This window comes from Bufo gargarizans, chromosome 2, assembly GCF_014858855.1.
Source record: "Bufo gargarizans isolate SCDJY-AF-19 chromosome 2, ASM1485885v1, whole genome shotgun sequence".
Classification (NCBI taxonomy): Eukaryota; Metazoa; Chordata; class Amphibia; order Anura; family Bufonidae; genus Bufo; species Bufo gargarizans.
The window spans coordinates 502,542,632-502,562,518 of NC_058081.1; positions in this window are offsets into that span (position 1 = coordinate 502,542,632).

A 19,887-nucleotide genomic window follows, 5' to 3' on the forward strand; every position below is an offset into this window, starting at 1 on the left:
CACAACTAAGTCCAAGAGCTCCGCAGTCAAGAACAGCTCAAAAAATCCCAGGGCCGAACCGATCTGAGCTGTCTCAACCCGAACTCCAGACTGGGCGGTGAAAGGGGGAACTACAGGTGCGGCTGAAGTTGGGGACTGCCAATCAGGGTTTGCCAGCACCTCAGGGATTCTAGGGGCTCTACGGGCCTGTCTATGCGGTGGCTGCGACGGGGTAACTACTGCACGTGCCACCGTACCAGCTTCAACTGCCCTTCTGGTGCTCGCCTACTTCACCATGTTGTACGGCAGTGCTGGTACTAGGTCCAGGAAGGGCTGCGCTGCTGGTGTATGCCTCACCACGTAATCCGACAGCACCAGCCCCACTCTGCTGCTCCTTGAAGCGGATCCTGCGCAACCTGCGGTCTAGCGACACGGGGCCGGGTACTGCCTGGTGCTATCAGGGACCTCAACCTCCTCGTCCGAACTTTGAGTCAGACTGCCACTGCTTTCTACAGGTTCATATTCTGACCCGCTAGATTCATCAGATGAGGGTTCCCATTCCTCATCCGACTGGGTCAGAAGCCTGTAGGCCTCTTCAGAAGAATACCCCCTGTTTGACATTTGGGCTACTAAATTTAGGGGTATTCCCTGAGACTACCCAAGAAAAAAAGCAAGCCTGTCTTACAAATGGGAGGCTAGCGAAGTACCAGAGGCCGCTGCGGTCTTTTTTATCGCCGCAGCGCTTGTAAAGTGATTGTGCAAAAATATATATTTTTTGTCACTGCGGCGGGGCGGGCGTGGGTGAACGGACGTGTGGACGACCGATCAGGCCTGATCGGGCAAACACTGCGTTTTGGGTGGAGGGCGAACTAAGGTGACACTAATACTATTATAGATCTGACTGTGATCAGTTTTGATCACTTACAGATACTATAAAAGTACAAAAGCTGATTAGCGATACGCTAATCAGCGACTGCGGTGCGGTGGGCTGGGCGCTAAACGATCGCTAAACTACCTAACCAAGGGGCCTAAACTATCCCTAAAACCTAACAGTCAATACCAGTGGGGAAAAAAAGTGACAGTTTACACTGATCACTTTTTTCCATTTCACTAGTGATTGACAGGGGCAAGAAGGGGTGATCAAGGGGTTAATTGGGGTGCAGGGGGGTGATCTGGGGATATGTGTGGTGTTTGATGCTACTCACTGTGATGCCTGCTCCTCTGCTGAGACCAACCGACGAAAAGGACCAGCAGAGGAGCAGGGAAGCCATTTAACACATTATATTTACAAATATAATGTGTTAGATGGCTTCTGAATGGAGATTTTAAAAATCGCCAGCCACGATCATTGGCTGGCAGGCTGGTGACGAAATTGTGCTTGAACTTTTGCCGGCCCACGATGCGCATCAGACCGAAATCTCGCGTCTCGCGAGATGACCCATGGATGCGTCCAGGAGGAATGAATCGACCGCCACAGCATCCTCCCCAGTTTACAGTGATCTCCACAGCGGCCCACCCCTTTAACAGTGACCTCCACAGCGGCCACCCCTTTATTAGTGACCTTCACAGTACCCCATTTCCTTAAAAGTGATTTGCACAACACTCCGCCCTGTTAACAGTGGCCTCTACAGCAATCTGCCCCTTAACACTGACCTCCATAGCGGACCGTCCCCTTAACTGTGACCTTTACAGCAGCCTGCCCCTTTAACTGTGACCTCCACAGCACTCCGCTCCCTTAACAGTGTCATCCACAGTGCCCTGCCCCTTTAAAGCTGACCGACAGCAGTGAAGAAAAATGGCTGGGTTGTTCAAACCTGGAGTAAAGCTGTGTGTATGTGGAGACTAAGGGCCTGCGAGCTTCTATTGGCTGATAAGGGCCATGTGACCGTGTGTATGGCAGTTGGGATATGAGGAGAAAGACCTGCAGGCTTCTATTGGCTAATGTAGGTCATGCGATGTGCCATATTTGCATTTTTGGGGGAATATCTCAGCAATGGTACGTGCTAGAGAGCTGAGACCTGGTCTAAAACCTTCCCGGACACCTGTTGTACCTGTGTGCCAAATTTCGTGATTGTAAATGCAACAGTGCGGATTCTTTTAGCGGACATACATACATACACTCAGCTTTATATATTAGATATTACTATGTTACTTTACACCAGTTTGATAAATGACCCCATAAGTGTACAGTATTATAGGTTTTCAGGCTCCAGAGGTAACTAGGAATGTTTTTATGCCATGCCAGCAAGCAGATATTGAAAAATTAGGGACTGGAATTATATAGATATTGAGGAACTGATTCACATGGGGAAAGTTATCATTCCATTTGTGCCCGAATATTTAGATCAGATCGTTTTTTTTGCGCATGCCCTAGCTGTGTTTTAACACCACTCTTGCCAGCTTTGAAAAGTAGGCATAGTTAGCTAAGTTCGGTAGGCTAGGTCACCATGGGGGCATCACTGGCGGGCATACATTGTTAACAGGGCATCATTGAGAGGCACAAACTGTTATGAGGCATCACTGGCAGGCATGCTCTGTTGGAGGGTATGGCTGGCTGGCACAGTTGATGAGGCTTCACCCTGTATACACTGCTGCAAAGTTTTTTAGTAGAAATTTCTGTGACTGCAGATCTGTTGTATATATCTGAATGGTGCTATTATAAAGCACAGATTTCTGAAAATATTCAAACGACAGAAATTCTGTCAAATTGCTGCAGCCTATTGCCAGCGTCTGGGGTATCCCTTTTTCCTTAGGAGGTTTCTACAAAATATGTCCCTCTTATAGAGCAAGTAAACGCGACGCCAGTTGCAGTTAAGCAACGAGGACATGGAGTCCCCTTTGTAGATGGTAGTGTTGGTACCCATTTGTAAGATTGCCAGAGTGGCCTACAATGTCTCTGCAGATGTTGTATGCACGTGTCACGGTGCTCCTACCTGGATATTCTTGGACCCCAGATGTGGTGTAGTCCGAAGCAAGTGCAAAGGGGGTTAATAACTTGGGTGATCAATGAGTAGAATAAACAGAGTCCAGACTTGGTAGTAACATTGAACACAGCTTTACTTGGCATAAACGGTAATCCAAACAGTTTCCAGACATTATCTTGGTCATCAGCAGGTATTGGCATAACTCTGGCAGGCAAACTCGTCTGCAACAATCTCAGCTCTGCTATGCGGTAGCTTTCTCAGCTCTGCTATACTTGGCTGGAGTAAATAGGAACTTTTCCTCTTCTGCTGGAACTTTATTTGGCTATAGGCAATGCAAGCCCAGGAGGGGACATGCAACCATGTAGAACTTTGCAAGCAGGGCCTGCAGAGCAGACAATGCCCTGCTGGCCAACACACAACCTCTCCCCGGGAGGGGGTAGGCTAGACTGACTTACACTGACTAAACGCCTACCTCTCTAAAGAGGGCTGGAAGGAACTAGAAGGTTCCTCTCCAGAGAAACTAGCTCTGCACAGATTTGCAGCCATCTGCTGGTGAACCAGGCACATTACACTTGAACAGTAAATTATGAGGAAATACATATACACATTGCAGGGAATGGCAATAAATATCTGAGATGACACAGCATCACACAATGCAGATAGTAGGGGGTACAAAAGAGGTGGTAATAATGCCACTCTTGGGTAATACAAAATGACAGACATTTCTGCAGTAAATCTGCTGTGTGTGAATGTCCATTTAGATGGGAATCACTGGCAGGCATACACCCTTATGTGGGCATCATTGGCAGGTATATATTGTTATAGGGATATCACTGGCAGGTATATATTGTTATAGGGATATCACTGACAGGTATATATTGTTATGGGAATATCACTGACAGGTATATATTGTTATAGGGATATCACTGACAGGTATATATTGTTATGGGGAATCACTGGCAGGTATATATTGTTATAGGGATATCGCTGGCAGGTACATATTGTTATGGGGATATCACTGACAGGTACATATTGTTATGGGGATATCACTGACAGGTATATATTGTTATAGGGATATCACTGGCAGGTATATATTGTTATGGGGATATCACTGGCAGGTACATATTGTTATGGGGAATCACTGGCAGGTATATATTGTTATAGGGAATCACTGGCAGGTATATATTGTTATGGGGGATATCACTGACAGGTATATATTCTTATAGGGATATCACTGACAGGTACATATTGTTATGGGGAATCACTGGCAGGTATATATTGTTATGGGGATATCACTGGCAGGTATATATTGTTGTAGGGATATCACTGGCAGGTATATATTGTTATGGGGATATCACTGGCAGGTATATATTGTTGTAGGGATACCACTGACAGGTATATAATATGGGGAATCACTGGCAGGTATATATTGTTGTAGGGATATCACTGGCAGGTATATATTATGGGGAATCACTGGCAGGTATATATTGTTGTAGGGATACCACAGACAGGTATATAATATGGGGAATCATTGGCAGGTATATATTATAGGGATATCACTGGCAGGTATATATTGTTGTAGGGATATCACTGGCAGGAATATATTATGGGATATCACTGGCAGGTATATATTGTTATAGGGATATCACTGGCAGGTATATATTGTTGTAGGGATATCACTGGCAGGAATATATTATGGGATATCACTGGCAGGTATATATTGTTATAGGGATATCACTGGCAGGTATATATTGTTGTAGGGATATCACTGGCAGGTATATATTGTTGTAGGGATATCACTGGCAGGTATATATTGTTATGGGATATCACTGGCAGGTATATATTGTTGTAGGGATATCACTGGCAGGTATATATTGTTATGGGATATCACTGGCAGGTATATATTGTTGTAGGGATATCACTGGCAGGTATATATTATGGGGAATCACTGGCAGGTATCTATTGTTGTAGGGATACCACTCACAGGTATATAATATGGGGAATCACTCACAGGTATATATTATGGGGATATCACTGGCAGGTATATATTGTTGTAGGGATATCACTGGCAGGTATATAATATGGGAATCACTGGCAGGTATATATTATGGGATATCACTGGCAGGTATATATTGTTGTAGGGATATCACTGACGGGTATATATTATGGGGAATCACTGTCAGGTATACAGAGTTTGTCATGGGGTCATGCAGGGACAGTCCCTTTTTGCTCCTTAAATGTCCCTGATTTTGATCTGAGATATTATTTCCTTACGAGGCTGAAGTTGGTTTCTTATTCGTCCAGTTTCTTATTCACTGAAGTTGGTTTCTTATTCGGCAGTTTCTTATACATTACTATGACAAATAAACCTTTTTTTCTCTTATTCCTCTGCAGTAAATCTGTTTTTTTCTACATAAATGTTAAATATTATTTGTGAACAATCAGATAAAAAAAAAAAAATCTATATTATTTGTGTTTTTACAAGATAAAAACGATAGTGAAAAATGGATGAAAAAATATGCATTTTGAATAAGTAACTGAGGAATTTAAGGGGTTAAACGCTGTTGGGCCACTGATCTAAGGGTGGAAATAGAAAGAGTAAGGACCCCTCCATAACACCCAACTGTACCCAGCCTGGCCCAAACTGTGGATTGGCAAGAAAACAGGTGCCAACCTTGCCAACTATATACATTTTCAGCATTTTGAATAAGTAACTGAGGAATTTAAGGGGTTAAACGCCGTTGGGCCACTGATCTAAGGGTGGAAATATAAAGAGTAAGGACCCCTCCATAACACCCAACTGTACCCAGCCTGGCCCAAACTGTGGATTGGCAAGAAAACAGGTGCCAACCTTGCCAACTATACATTTTCAGCATTTTGAATAAGTAACTGAGGAATTTAAGGGGTTAAACGCCGTTGGGCCACTAATCTAAGGGTGGAAATATAAAGAGTAAGGACCCCTCTATAATACCCAACTGTATCCAGCCTGGCCCAAACTGTGGATTGGCAGGAAAACAGGTGCCAACCTTGCCAACTATATACATTTTCAGCATTTTGAATAAGTAACTGGTAATTTTAAGGGGTTAAACGCTGTTGGGCCACTGATCTAAGGGTGGAAATACAAAGAGTAAGGACCCCTCCATAATACCCAACTGTATCCAGCCTGGCCCAAACTGTGGATTGGCAAGAAAACAGGTGCCAACCTTGCCAACTATATACATTTTCAACATTTTGAATAAGTAACTGAGTAATTTAAGGGGTTAAACGCCGTTGGGCCACTAATCTAAAGGTGAAAATATAAAGAGTAAGGACCCCTCTATAATACCCAACTGTATCCAGCCTGGCCCAAACTGTGGATTGGCATTAAAACAGGTGCCAACCTTGCCAACTATATACATTTTCAGCATTTTGAATAAGTAACTGAGGAATTTAAGGGGTTAAATGCTGTTGGGCCACTGATCTAAGGGTAGAAATACAAAGAGTAAGGACCCCTCCATAATACCCATTTGTATCCAGCCTGGCCCAAACTGTGGATTGGCAAGAAAACAGGTGCCAACCTTGCCAACTATATACATTTTCAGCATTTTGAATAAGTAACTGAGGAATTTAAGGGGTTAAACGCCGTTGGGCCACTAATCTAAGGGTGGAAATATAAAGAGTAATGACCCCTCTATAATACCAAACTGTATCCAGCCTGGCCCAAACTGTGGATTGGCAGAAAAACAGGTGCCAACCTTGCTAATATACATTTTCTACATTTTGAATAAGTAATGGAGGAATTTAAGGGGTTAAACGCCGTTGGGCCACTAATCTAAGGGTGGAAATATAAAGAGTAAAGTCCCCTCTATAATACCCAACTGTATCCAGCCTGGCCCAAACTGTGGATTGGCATTAAAACAGGTGCCAACCTTGCCAACTATATACATTTTCAGCATTTTGAATAAGTAACTGAGGAATATAAGGGGTTAAACGCCGTTGGGCCACTGATCTAAGGGTGGAAATATAAAGAGTAAGGACCCCTCCATAACACCCAACTGTACCCAGCCTGGCCCAAACTGTGGATTGGCAAGAAAACAGGTGCCAACCTTGCCAACTATATACATTTTCAGCATTTTGAATAAGTAACTGAGGAATATAAGGGGTTAAACGCTGTTGGGCCACTAATCTAAGGGTGTAAATATATAGAGTAAGGGCTCCTCCATAATACCCAACTGTATCCAGCCTGGCCCAAACTGTGGATTGGCAAGAAAACAGGTGCCAACCTTGCCAACTATATACATTTTCAGCATTTTGAATAAGTAACTGAGTAATTTAAGGGGTTAAACGCTGTTGGGCCACTAATCTAAGGGTGGAAATATAAAGAGTAAGGACCCCTCTATAATACCCAACTGTATCCAGCCTGGCCCAAACTGTGGATTGGCAGGAAAACAGGTGCCAACCTTGCCAACTATATACATTTTCAGCATTTTGAATAAGTAACTGAGTAATTTAAGGGGTTAAACGCTGTTGGGCCACTGATCTAAGGGTGGAAATACAAGAGTAAGGACCCCTCCATAATACCCAACTGTATCCAGCCTGGCCCAAACTGTGGATTGGCAAGAAAACAGGTGCCAACCTTGCCAACTATATACATTTTCACATTTTGAATAAGTAACTGAGGAATTTAAGGGATTAAACGCCTGTTGGGCCACTGATCTAAGGGTGGAAATATAAAGAGTAAGGACCCCTCCATAATACCCAACTGTACCCAGCCTGGCCCAAACTGTGGATTGGCAAGAAAACAGGTGCCAACCTTGCCAACTATATACATTTTCAGCATTTTGAATAAGTAACTGAGGAATTTAAGGGGTTAAATGCTGTTGGGCCACTGATCTAAGGGTGGAAATACTAAAGAGTAAGGGACCCCTCCATAATACCCAACTGTATCCAGCCTGGCCCAAACTGTGGATTGGCAAGAAAACAGGTGCCAACCTTGCCAACTATATACATTTTCAGCATTTTGAATAAGTAACTGAGGAATTTAAGGGGTTAAACGCCGTTGGGCCACTGATCTAAGGGTGGAAATATAAAGAGTAAGGACCCCTCCATAATACCCAACTGTACCCAGCCTGGCCCAAACTGTGGATTGGCAAGGAAAACAGGTGCCAACCTTGCCAACTATATACATTTTCAGCATTTTGAATAAGTAACTGAGGAATTTAAGGGGTTAAACGCCTGTTGGGCCACTAATCTAAGGTTGGAAATATAAAGAGTAAGGACCCCTCCTATAATACCCAACTGTATCCAGCCTGGCCCAAACTGTGGATTGGCATTAAAACAGGTGCCAACCTTGCCAACTATATACATTTTCAGCATTTTGAATAAGTAACTGAGGAATTTAAGGGGTTAAATGCTGTTGGGCCACTGATCTAAGGGTAGAAATACAAAGAGTAAGGACCCCTCCATAATACCCAACTGTATCCAGCCTGGCCCAAACTGTGGATTGGCAGGAAAACAGGTGCCAACCTTGCCAACTATATACATTTTCAGCATTTTGAATAAGTAACTGAGGAATTTAAGGGGTTAAACGCCGTTGGGCCACTAATCTAAGGGTGGAAATATAAAGAGTAAAGTCCCCTCTATAATACCCAACTGTATCCAGCCTGGCCCAAACTGTGGATTGGCATTAAAACAGGTGCCAACCTTGCCAACTATATACATTTTCAGCATTTTGAATAAGTAACTGAGGAATATAAGGGGTTAAACGCTGTTGGGCCACTAATCTAAGGGTGTAAATATATAGAGTAAGGGCCCCTCCATAATACCCAAATGTACCCAGCCTGGCCCAAACTGTGGATTGGCAGGAAAACAGGTGCCAACCTTGCCAACTATATACATTTTCTACATTTTGAATAAGTAACTGAGGAATTTAAGGGGTTAAATGCTGTTGGGCCACTGATCTAAGGGTAGAAATACAAAGAGTAAGGACCCCTCTATAATACCCAACTGTATCCAGCCTGGCCCAAACTGTGGATTGGCAGGAAAACAGGTGCCAACCTTGCCAACTATATACATTTTCAGCATTTTGAATAAGTAACTGGTAATTTTAAGGGGTTAAACGCTGTTGGGCCACTGATCTAAGGGTGGAAATACAAAGAGTAAGGACCCCTCCATAATACCCAACTGTATCCAGCCTGGCCCAAACTGTGGATTGGCAAGAAAACAGGTGCCAACCTTGCCAACTATATACATTTTCAACATTTTGAATAAGTAACTGAGTAATTTAAGGGGTTAAACGCCGTTGGGCCACTGATCTAAGGGTGAAAATATAAAGAGTAAGGACTCCTCCATAATACCCAACTGTACCCAGCCTGGCCCAAACTGTGGATTGGCAAGAAAACAGGTGCCAACCTTGCCAACTGTATACATTTTCAACATTTTGAATAAGTAACTGAGTAATTTAAGGGGTTAAACGCTGTTGGGCCACTAATCTAAGGGTGGAAATATAAAGAGTAAGGACCCCTCTATAATACCCAACTGTATCCAGCCTGGCCCAAACTGTGGATTAAAACAAGACTTATATTGTATTGTTGTAAATATATGGACCTACAGATAACGGGGGAGATTTATCAAAATCTGTCCAAAGGAAAAGTTGATGAGTTGAACATAAACCAATCAGATCGCTTCTTTCATTTTGTAGAATCCTTGTTAATAATGAACGAAGCGATCTGATTGGTTGCTATGGACAACTCAGCAACTTTTCTATTAATAAATCTCCCCCAACATGTTATTTTTTTTTCCAGAGAAATGCACTGTGTGGAAACAATACTTTCCAAGAGTTGTTAAATTCCACCCTCATAACTCTTCCAATATTTCACCTCATGGTCTGTAGGTGGAGAAATGGAAGAGTTATGTCACTGTGTCCTCAAAGAGCAAAGATACATTGTTAGTCTGAAAAAAGAGAAACATAATTAAATAAATAAAAGGCAAGTCTCATTGATCATAGATAATGACAAGCCAAGAAAGCTTTCTATTGGTAAGTTTGTTTATCTTTTTGAGTTTTATCAGAGTTGTCAGTGAGAGATTTAGGGTACTTTCACACTAGCGTTTTTCTTTTCCGGCGCGGAGTTCCGTCCTAGGGGCTCAAATCCGGAAAAGAACTGATCAGTTTTATCCTAATGCATTCTGAATGGAGAGTCCGTCCCTCAGGATGCATCAGGATGTCTTCTGTTCAGTCTTTTTGACTGATCAGGCTTTTCAGAAAAACGTAGCATGCAGTATTTTTACCTCCGGCCAAAAATCCTGAACACTATGACTGAACGCCTGATCAGGCTTTTTTCCCATTGACTTGCATTAACGCCGGATCCGGCGCTGTGTGTTCAGTCAAAACGGATCCGGCTTTTGCATGTTAAACCCAAAAAATAGGAAACCCAAAAATAGGAAACCCAAAAAAAGTCCATAAATGGCGGATCCGTTTTTTCCAATGCATTTTTCCATTGTGATCAAAAGCCTGATCAGGATTCAAATGTAATCAGTTTTCACACGTTTTTCCGGATCCGGCGGGCAGTTCCGGTGTCGGAATAGAACGCCGGATTCAAACAACGCTAGTGTGAAAGTAGTCTTACAGTGACTAGCAGACTAACAGCTGCCCTCCACCTAGGTCTTATCATTTTGCTGTGTTAGCCACAAGAGGTAGGAGCTTGCTACTTGTGTAACTTTTTTCTCTTGACAATGGGATGGAAAAGGTTTTTTGACCAGAAAGAAACTGAAAAAAAAGTAATAGAGCTCTTTATTCAATATAAATTGCTATTGGGAAAGGATGGCTACAGAAAGTCCTGTTCTGTGTGGGGGAAGATTGCATCATTGTTGTATGGGAACAATTTGTCAACAAGAAAATGGCTATATCAACTATGGCATGATGATAGAAGAAAAATGCGCACAAGAACAGAAGGATTAACTGTACTAATGCAGCCACAGAACAGAGAAAGTCCTATTGAGGCCTCATGCACACGACAGTTTATTTTCACGGTCCGCAAAAACGGGGTCCGTAGGTCCGTGATCCGTGACCGTTATTTTGTCCGTGGGTCTTCCTTGATTTTTGGAGGATCCACGGACATGAAAAAAAAGTCGTTTTGGTGTCCGCCTGGCCGTGCGGAGCCAAACAGATCCGTCCTGAATTACAATGCAAGTCAATGGGGACGGATCCGTTTGATGTTGACACAATATGGTGCCATTTCAAACGGATCCGTCCCCATTGACTTTCAATGTAAAGTCTGGAGTTCTTTTATACCATCGGATTGGAGTTTTCTCCAATCCGATGGTATATTTTAACTTGAAGCGTCCCCATCACCATGGGAACGCCTCTATGTTAGAATATACTGTCGGATATGAGCTACTTCGTGAAACTCAGATCCGACAGTATATTCTAACACAGAGGCGTTCCCATGGTGATGGGGACGCTTCTAGTTAGAATACACTACAAACTTTGTACAAGACTGCCCCCTGCTGCCTGGCAGCACCCAATCTCTAACAGGGGGATATGATAGCACAATTAACCCCTTCAGGTGCGGCACCTAAAGGGGTTAATTGTACTATCATATTCCCCTGTAAGAGATCAGGGCTGCCAGGCAGCAGGGGGCAGACCCCCCCCTCCCCAGTTTGAATATCGTTGGTGGCACAGTGTGCGCCCCCCATCGGGCCCCCCTTCCTCCCTCTAGTGTAATAAATCGTTGGTGGCACAGTGTGCGCCCACCATCGCCCCCCCCCTCCCTCCCTCTATTGTAATAAATCATTGGTGGCACAGTGTGTGCCCACCATCGCCCCCCTCCCTCCCTCTATTGTAATAAATCGTTGGTGGCACAGTGTGCGCCCCCCCCATCGGCCTCCCCCTCCCTCTATAGCAGTAACAACATTGGTGGCAGTGTGCGGCCTCCCATTCCCCCCCCCCCCATCATTGGTGGCAGCGGAGTTCCGATCGGAGTCCCAGTTTAATCGCTGGGGCTCCGATCGGTAACCATGGCAACCAGGACGCTACTGCAGTCCTGGTTGCCATGGTTACTTAGCAATAGTACAATAGTAGAAGACTCATAGTTACCTGCTTGCTGCTGCGATGTCTGTGTACGGCCGGGAGCTCCACCTACTGGTAAGTGAAAGGTCTGTGTGGCGCATTGCTAAAGAACTGTCACTTACCAGTAGGAGGAGCTCCCGGCCGGTCACAGACATCGCAGCAGCAAGCAGGTAAGTATGAATCTTCTACTGTTGTACTATTGCTAAGTAACCATGGCAACCAGGGCTGCAGTAGCTTCCTGGTTGCCATGGTTACCGATCGGAGCCCCAGCGATTAAACTGGGACTCCGATCGGAACTCCGCTGCCACCAATAATGGGGGGGAAATGGGAGGCCGCACACTTCCACCAATGTTGTTACTGCTATAGAGGGAGGGGGGGGGGCCGATGGTGGGCACACACTGTGCCACCAACGATTTATTACAATAGAGGGAGGGGGGGCGATGGTGGGCGCACACCGTGCCACCAACGATTTCTAACATTAGAGGGAGGAAGGGGGGGCCCCATGGGGGGCACACACTGTGCCACCAACGATATTCAAACTGGGGAGGGGGGGGGTCTGCCCCCTGCTGCCTGGCAGCCCTGATCTCTTACAGGGGAATATGATAGTACAATTAACCCCTTTAGGTGCCGCACCTGAAGGGGTTAATTGTGCTATCATATCCCCCTGTAAGAGATCGGGTGCTGCCAGGCAGCAGGGGGCAGTCTTGTACAAAGTTTGTAGTGTATTCTAACTAGAAGCGTCCCCATCACCATGGGAACGCTTCTGTGTTAGAATATACTGTCGGATATGAGTTTTCACGAAGTGAAAACTTAGATCAGAAAAAGCTTTTATGCAGACGGATCTTCGGATACGTCTGTATGAAAGCAACCTACGGCCACGGATCACGGACACGGATGCCAATCTTGTGTGCTTTCGTGTTCTTTCACGGACCCATTGACTTGAATGGGTCTGTGAACCGTTTTCCGTCAAAAAAATAGGACAGGATACACGGATCACGGCCTCGGCTGCAAAACGGTGCATTTTCCGATTTTTCCAATGGTCGTGTGCATGAGGCCTGAGGATGAGAATTTTGCTGATTGTTCAGGTGATGATGATGACAAACTGTATTGTGTGTGTAGGCAGAAAAACAATCCAAATGAGCCTTATGCCCAATGTAGTAGATGTGAAGATTGGTTTCATCCTACATGTATTGGATATAAAAGTATTCAGGATATTGCCACAATCTCACCATGGTTGTGCCCTATGTGTACAGAAAAAGATAAAGAAAAATACACTGAACAAAATGTTAAATCTGATATTTTCATTAAAACCAGCAGAAAAATGTTATTTAAGGACACTGAGCTACATGAAAAATTCCAGAATATGGAAAAAAGTGATAATATTTCAGAGACATTTGAGGCACAAAATTCTACCCCATTGTCTGAATGTGAAGAAACTGTTTCTTTTAGAGACACAACAACTCCATTTATGGCACAGTCAGAACCAGAATCTAGTCAAGGAGAGGTTTTTTCAGCACACTGTCCTTCACAGTTTACTCTGTCTGTTTCAATGGAGGAATGGGTAAAAATTAAACCCCATAAAAGAAATGGCTACCGAGTCTTAAAACATGGCTGGACCGATGTTTTATGCAAAAAAATATGTGAAATTAATAATTTTTGTGTATTGAAATTTACATATAACAGAGTTAAAACAAAACATTCAAGGAAGCAAAACTGAGTCTACTGGCGTGCAAAAGCTATTTGCAAATTTAATGGATGCACCAAATATACTTTTTCAATTCTGAAAAAGCCCAAAAAACACCATAGACAGGTTATTTTCAGAGTAAATGTGACAGGCTCCATCAATCATTCAGAAAGACAGACTTATAGAAGGCACACCCGTGATGAAGAAAGAAAGTGTATTACCACCCAATTGAGTGAAATGAGACCAATGCTTTTGTATACCAAACAAATAGCAAAACGCAAATACAGAAAAACTTAAGTTTGGTAATTTAAGCTCTGTTAAAAGTATTGATGTTCTTCAGAAAATTTCAAGTGAAAAGAACTTACAGAATAGAATAGACAAAAATGATTTCTTGGATTGTTTTGCAGTACAAAAATAACAAGACAAAAATAAAAAAAATTTAATGTCAACAAAGCATGCCTATATACAATATATAGGAATGGTGCCATTTGTAATACACATGTACTCAGACACTCAATTGTACCTCTTAAAAGATTTACAAAATTCACAAATATGCAACCTTTATCTTGCTGCAACTGGATCGGTCATAAGAAAGCCACAAGACATAAATCAAAAAATACTATATTATGCTTTATGCATTAATTTACAGAAACCAAAGAAGGTTGTTGTGCCACTTGCAGAACTGGTCTCCTCGGACCACAGTACACCAACTATACAACATTGGCTAGCCTGTTTATGTCGGGACTTCACAAATATTTGTAATAAAAAACTAACACCGCAAAAAATAGAAGTTGATTTTAGTTGGGCACTTATTCATGCAACTTTACATGCATTTAATCAAGTTAGTATTACCGAATACCTAAAAAGGTGCTTTTTAGTCTGTGAAGGTAAAAGATCCTGTGATTTCACTGTTTTACACATCTGTGCAGCACATATGATAAAACTAATTTCTGTAAAAACACACAGAACAAATACAAATAAGGATACAAAAAAACTGTTCCTGTATTCATTTGCAGTTCTTCAAAATGCTACCAATCTCAATGATATAAAAATTCAAATATCACGAATGACATAAAGGTGCCCTTACTCTTTATATTTTAACCCTTTGATTAGTGGCCCAACGGCGTTTAACCCCTTAAATTCCTCAGTTACTTATTCAAAATGCTGAAAATGTATATAGTTGGCAAGGTTGGCACCTGTTTTAATGCCAATCCACAGTTTGGGCCAGGCTGGATACAGTTGGGTATTATGGAGGGGTCATTACTCTTTATATTTCCACCCTTAGATTAGTGGCCCAACGGCGTTTAACCCCTTAAATTCCTCAGTTACTTATTCAAAATGCTGAAAATGTATATAATTGGCAAGGTTGGCACCTGTTTTCCTGCCAATCCACAGTTTGGGCCAGGCTGGATACAGTTGGGTATTATAGAGGGGTCCTTACTCTATATATTTCTACCCTTAGATTAGTGGCCCAACAGCGTTTAACCCCTTAAAATCACCAGTTACTTATTCAAAATGCTGAAAATGTATATAGTTGGCAAGGTTGGCACCTGTTTTCTTGCCAATCCACAGTTTGGGCCAGGCTGGATACATTTGGGTATTATGGAGGGGCCCTTACTCTTTATATTTCCACCCTTAGATCAGTGGCCCAACGGCGTTTAACCCCTTAAATTACTCAGTTACTTATTCAAAATGTTGAAAATGTATATAGTTGGCAAGGTTGGCACCTGTTTTCCTGCCAATCCACAGTTTGGGCCAGGCTGGGTACAGTTGGGTGTTATGGAGGGGTCATTACTCTTTATATTTCCACCCTTAGATTAGTGGCCCAACGGCGTTTAACCCCTTAAATTCCTCAGTTACTTATTCAAAATGCTGAAAATGTATATAGTTGGCAAGGTTGGCACCTGTTTTCTTGCCAATCCACAGTTTGGGCCAGGCTGGATACAAATGGCTATTATGGAGGGGTCCTTACTCTTTGTATTTCTACCCTTAGATCAGTGGCCCAACAGCATTTAACCCCTTAAATTCCTCAGTTACTTATTCAAAATGCTGAAAATGTATATAGTTGGCAAGGTTGGCACCTGTTTTAATGCCAATCCACAGTTTGGGCCAGGCTGGATACAGTTGGGTATTATAGAGGGGTCCTTACTCTTTATATTTTCACCCTTAGATTAGTGGCCCAACGGCGTTTAACCCCTTAAATTACTCAGTTACTTATTCAAAATGTTGAAAATGTATATAGTTGGCAAGGTTGGCACCTGTTTTCTTGCCAATCCACAGTTTGGGCCAGGCTGGATACAGTTGGGTATTATGGAGGGGTCCTTACTCTTTGTATTTCCACCCTTAGATCAGTGGCCCAACAGCATTTAACCCCTTAAATTCCTCAGTTACTTATTCAAAATGCTGAAAATGTATATAGTTGGCAAGGTTGGCACCTGTTTTAATGCCAATCCACATTTTGGGCCAGGCTGGATACAGTTGGGTATTATAGAGGGGTCCTTACTCTTTATGTTTCCACCCTTAGATTAGTGGCCCAACGGCGTTTAACCCCTTAAATTCCTCCATTACTTATTCAAAATGTAGAAAATGTACATTAGCAAGGTTGGCACCTGTTTTAATGCCAATCCACAGTTTGGGCCAGGCTGTTTAAAGTTGGGTATTATAGAGGGGTCCTTACTCTTTATATTTCCACCCTTAGATTAGTGGCCCAACAGAGTTTAACCCCTTAAAATCACCAGTTACTTATTCAAAATGCTGAAAATGTATATAGTTGGCCCAACGGCGTTTAACCCCTTAAATTACTCAGTTACTTATTCAAAATGTAGAAAATGTATATAGTTGGCAAGGTTGGCACCTGTTTTCTTGCCAATCCACAGTTTGGGCCAGGCTGGATACATTTGGGTATTATGGAGGGGCCCTTACTCTTTATATTTCCACCCTTAGATCAGTGGCCCAACGGCGTTTAACCCCTTAAATTACTCAGTTACTTATTCAAAATGTTGAAAATGTATATAGTTGGCAAGGTTGGCACCTGTTTTCCTGCCAATCCACAGTTTGGGCCAGGCTGGATACAGTTGGGTATTATAGAGGGGCCCTTACTCTATATATTTACACCCTTAGATTAGTGGCCCAACAGCGTTTAACCCCTTAAAATCACCAGTTACTTATTCAAAATGCTGAAAATGTATATAGTTGGCAAGGTTGGCACCTATTTTCTTGCCAATCCACAGTTTGGGCCAGGCTGGATACAGTTGGGTATTATGGAGGGGCCCTTACTCTTTATATTTCCACCCTTAGATCAGTGGCCCAACGGCGTTTAACCCCTAAATTACTCAGTTACTTATTCAAAATGTTGAAAATGTATATAGTTGGCAAGGTTGGCACCTGTTTTCTTGCCAATCCACAGTTTGGGCCAGGCTGGATACAGTTGGGTATTATGGAGGGGTCCTTACTCTTTGTATATCCACCCTTAGATCAGTGGCCCAACAGCGTTTAACCCCTTAAATTACCAGTTACTTATTCAAAATGCTGAAAATGTATATAGTTGGCAAGGTTGGCACCTGTTTTCCTGCCAATCCACAGTTTGGGCCAGGCTGGGTACAGTTGGGTGTTATGGAGGGGTCATTACTCTTTATATTTCCACCCTTAGATTAGTGGCCCAACGGCGTTTAACCCCTTAAATTCCTCAGTTACTTATTCAAAATGCTGAAAATGTATATAGTTGGCAAGGTTGGCACCTGTTTTAATGCCAATCCACAGTTTGGGCCAGGCTGGGTACAGTTGGGTATTATGGAGGGGTCCTTACTCTTTATATTTCCACCCTTAGATCAGTGGCCCAACGGCGTTTAACCCCTTAAATTACTCAGTTACTTATTCAAAATATTGAAAATGTATATAGTTGGCAAGGTTGGCACCTGTTTTCTTGCCAATCCACAGTTTGGGCCAGGCTGGATACAGTTGGGTATTATGGAGGGGTCCTTACTCTTTGTATTTCCACCCTTAGATCAGTGGCCCAACAGCGTTTAACCCCTTAAAATTACCAGTTACTTATTCGAAATGTAGAAAATGTATATAGTTGGCAAGGTTGGCACCTGTTTTCCTGCCAATCCACAGTTTGGGCCAGGCTGGGTACATTTGGGTATTAGGGAGGGGCCCTTACTCTATATATTTACACCCTTAGATTAGTGGCCCAACAGCGTTTAACCCCTTATATTCCTCAGTTACTTATTCAAAATGCTGAAAATGTATATAGTTGGCAAGGTTGGCACCTGTTTTCTTGCCAATCCACAGTTTGGGCCAGGCTGGATACAGTTGGGTATTATGGAGGGGTCCTTACTCTTTGTATTTCCACCCTTAGATCAGTGGCCCAACAGCGTTTAACCCCTTAAAATTACCAGTTACTTATTCAAAATGTAGAAAATGTATATAGTTGGCAAGGTTGGCACCTGTTTTCCTGCCAATCCACAGTTTGGGCCAGGCTGGGTACATTTGGGTATTATGGAGGGGCCCTTACTCTATATATTTACACCCTTAGATTAGTGGCCCAACAGCGTTTAACCCCTTATATTCCTCAGTTACTTATTCAAAATGCTGAAAATGTATATAGTTGGCAAGGTTGGCACCTGTTTTCTTGCCAATCCACAGTTTGGGCCTGGCTGGATACAAATGGGTATTATGGAGGGGTCCTTACTCTTTGTATTTCTACCCTTAGATCAGTGGCCCAACAGCATTTAACCCCTTAAATTCCTCAGTTACTTATTCAAAATGCTGAAAATGTATATAGTTGGCAAGGTTGGCACCTGTTTTAATGCCAATCCACAGTTTGGGCCAGGCTGGATACAGTTGGGTATTATAGAGGGGTCCTTACTCTTTATATTTCCACCCTTAGATTAGTGGCCCAACAGCGTTTAACCCCTTAAATTCCTCCATTCCTTATTCAAAATGTAGAAAATGTACATTAGCAAGGTTGGCACCTGTTTTCTTGCCAATCCACAGTTTGGGCCAGGCTGGATACAGTTGGGTATTATGGAGGGGCCCTTACTCTATATATTTACACCCTTAGATTAGTGGCCCAACAGCGTTTAACCCCTTATATTCCTCAGTTACTTATTCAAAATGCTGAAAATGTATATAGTTGGCAAGGTTGGCACCTGTTTTCTTGCCAATCCACAGTTTGGGCCAGGCTGGATACAGTTGGGTATTATGGAGGGGTCCTTACTCTTTGTATTTCCACCCTTAGATTAGTGGCCCAACAGCGTTTAACCCCTTAAATTACCAGTTACTTATTCAAAATGCTGAAAATGTATATAGTTGGCAAGGTTGGCACCTGTTTTCCTGCCAATTCAAAGTTTGGGCCAGGCTGGATACAGTTGGGTATTATGGAGGGGCCCTTACTCTATATATTTACACCCTTAGATTAGTGGCCCAACAGCGTTTAACCCCTTATATTCCTCAGTTACTTATTCAAAATGCTGAAAATGTATATAGTTGGCAAGGTTGGCACCTGTTTTCTTGCCAATCCACAGTTTGGGCCAGGCTGGGTACAGTTGGGTGTTATGGAGGGGTCCTTACTCTTTATATTTCCACCCTTAGATCAGTGGCCCAACGGCGTTTAACCCCTTAAATTCCTCAGTTACTTATTCAAAATGCTGAAAATGTATATAGTTGGCAAGGTTGGCACCTGTTTTCTTGCCAATCCACAGTTTGGGCCAGGCTGGGTACAGTTGGGTATTATAGAGTGGCCCTTACTCTTTCTATTTCCACCCTTAGATCAGTGGCCCAACAGCGTTTAACCCCTTAAATTCCTCCATTACTTATTCAAAATGTAGAAAATGTATATTAGCAAGGTTGGCACCTGTTTTCCTGCCAATCCACAGTTTGGGCCAGGCTGGGTACAGTTGGGTTTTATAGAGGGGTTCTTACTCTATATATTTCCACCCTTAGATCAGTGGCCCAACAGCGTTTAACCCCTTAAATTCCTCAGTTACTTATTCAAAATGCATATTTTTTCATCCATTTTTCACTATCGTTTTTTTTTGTAAAAACACAAATAATATAGATTTTTTTTTATTAATCTGATTGTTCACAAATAATATTTAACATTTATGTAGAAAAAAATAGATTTACTGCAGAGGAATAAGAGAAAAAAAGGTTTATTTGTCATAGTAATGTATAAGAAACTGCCGAATAAGAAACCAACTTCAGCCTCGTTATTCCCTTTACAATATTGCGCCAGGAAGTGTTTGGCTCCTGTC